The sequence below is a fragment of the Somniosus microcephalus genome, unplaced genomic scaffold (assembly GCF_052327205.1).
Source record: "Somniosus microcephalus isolate GS21.2 unplaced genomic scaffold, FLI_Smic_1.0 unresolved_chr1, whole genome shotgun sequence".
NCBI lineage: Eukaryota > Metazoa > Chordata > Chondrichthyes > Squaliformes > Somniosidae > Somniosus > Somniosus microcephalus.
Window position 1 is genome coordinate 50,787,481 of NW_028225179.1, and position 2,598 is coordinate 50,790,078.

General features: G+C 43.6%; 1 non-coding gene across 1 annotated transcript; it reads right to left on the minus strand.

The window, feature by feature from the left end:
• Positions 1-413: 413 nt before the first annotated feature.
• trnas-gcu (transfer RNA serine (anticodon GCU)) lies at positions 414-495 on the minus strand. The gene has a single exon. It is a non-coding gene; the product is annotated as a tRNA-Ser (tRNA).
• Between the last annotated feature and the right edge of the window lie 2,103 nt (positions 496-2,598).

The window sequence follows — 2,598 nt, forward strand, 5'->3', positions numbered from 1 at the left end:
GAAAGCATTTATGTTTTCTACAATGTCGATTGGCTGTAAGAAGCTGAGTTTTGACTAAAATCTAGTGGGTTTCGACCAGAATTTGAAGCTGGGGTCTATCGCAATTCAGCTGTGAAACGCCTAAACTGATAATTATATCCCTAGACCAACGAGCCGCCGATATATAAGTGTGAAACTCAATAAGTATTGGAATCTCAGACTCTGACGGTACTGAAGTAAGCTGTCTCTGAGAGTGCTTGCTAATTAGTCCCACTCTCCATAGACCTACAAGTGTTTACCCTTTAAAGTATATATTGGTAACTTGAGACATGACATAACCTAAATTAAGCAGGCTTGGGAGCAAAAGGTGAATTTGCACATAACGTAAAAGGTGAATGTCAAAAGAAGCGCAGGTGCCAAACTTTTAACACAAACGACGAGGATGGGATTCGAACCCACGCGTGCAGAGCACAATGGATTAGCAGTCCATCGCCTTAACCACTCGGCCACCTCGTCTCCGCTGACAGGTGTTCCATTTACTGCTTTTTGTATCCAAACAGAACTAATCTGCAAAAGAAAGTTCGCTTCACCATTTGTCCTGCCCATGCAGCCAGATCTACAATATTGAAAATGTACAATCAGCTCTGTAAGCAAAAGGACTTCCGTTAATTCAGGTGAGGGACTGTCAAAAATGGTCGGATTGATGTCAAATTCAGAACAGAGAAGAAAAAGTTTGCCATCGTCAAGAAGTTGTGGGGAGGACTGTGAGAAAATCCAGGGCAACAACTCATATAAAGGAGTGGATTTAGGAAAAATGGATATATTTCGAATTTAGCGAGCCGGGTTCGCACCTGCGCAGGGAAACCCAACGCAACTTCGAACACAACACCTTAACAACTCGGTCATCGCAGCTGAAATCGCACTCCTTTAAAAAAGACTAACACACGGAATGATCCGGGACTGTGATCTCACACATTTTAAATAGGCACACAATGATCCGTGACTGACAACAATCCCGATTGCAATTAGCAGCGAAATCAGACGCTTTATCCATTAGGCCAAAGGAAATTCCGTGTGCAATCCGGCTATTTTGCTTCCGAAGGCCGGCCCTTCTTTCGCAATGCTTGTCTGTCGAGCGGTCCTGCCGGTCTGACTGTATCGACTGGTTTCAAAGCACCAATTTAGATTGGTGCGAATGGGACATGTGTCCGCAGGAACAACGATTGTCGCAGAGCAAACTTAAGTTTGCTGAAGTTAAGTAGTTGAAAGTGAATGTTAGATTAAGGTAATACCTCAGGAAAGTGGTAAAGAAATGGAAGGAGAATAGAAAAGGAGGGCTATTGATTGCGGAAGGAAAAAAAGCTGGGAGAAGAGGTGGGTTTGCAATATGGATCATCAAGCTCAGGCAGGTGAGAGCGAGGGGTTTTGAAGGAGTAATTAGGTTCTCACCACCAACAAATAATATTTGTTTCATGTAGTAATGATTGATTTCTTGTTGCGTTCTATCAGCAGGTGCCACAGAGAACAAAAGATATACAGCAAGTTACACCGTGATTGGGATTCCAACCGAGGTTGCTGCGGGCACAACACAGGGTACTGGCCATTATCCGATCATGGTGCCACACACCAGCTGCTGTTCTTCTGCTCTGTCCACAGCAAAGTAACGCACGGCACCGCTTAGAAAAGATGGATATTTGGAGAAGTCCAAAATCAGCACTGCCAGAAATTGTGACAGTGGTGGAATTCGACCCATTTCCCACAGCGACTGGAGCCTTTATCCAGAGTGGGAACTAATGCAGCCGCAGATATATTTAAAAGGATTGTAGTCCTTTCACACGAGAAGAAACTCACCCCTGGAGAGTCATAATGAAGAAAAAAAAGGCCCCGCTGGGAGTCGAACCCAGGATCTCCTCGCTTAGTAGATAGGTGCTTTTCGCCTCCATTCCCTCGTCTCTCTCTTCTTCCCACTCAGACAGACAGACAGACAAACTCTATTATATATATATAAATTATTTCAACTTTTCTCCAAACAACTTGCACTCCAGCTAGTAACTAATAAACAGAGAAGTCAAGCAGTGAAAGGGTATTTGTAGAAAGGGTTGTGAGACTGTGGAATGCACTGGCCCAGAGCAGCAGATTTCAAACAAGGTATAAACACCGGCAGGGTGTGGGAGGAAGGGGAGGGAGAGGCAAGACAACCACAGGTAGGATCACATTGGAAGTCACTGGCCCCGAATCTGCTTTAAATTCCCCCACTATATTTAAACACATATAATGTCATATTCATACATTGATGCCTTTGAGCAATATATAATTTGTAACGAGGTCGCTGGTCTAAAATAACTGCTTTATATATTTGCATCCACCCGCTGTGTTTAGGCTGAATATTTATCTCCAACCTAGAATCAGCTTATAATCTAGAGACAAGGTCTCAGCAGCCGGCGGGCAGGGAGCAGAGGTTGAGGCTGATCTGTGTCATGTGGGAGCAGAACACAATATTCCTGCTGTTTATTTTCATTATCCTGCACAATATTCGATACTGTTCTCAACATCTTACACTCCTCTTAAATATCGCAGGGTTTAGTTTATTGTAATGATCGCTGCGGCTTTTTTCAATTT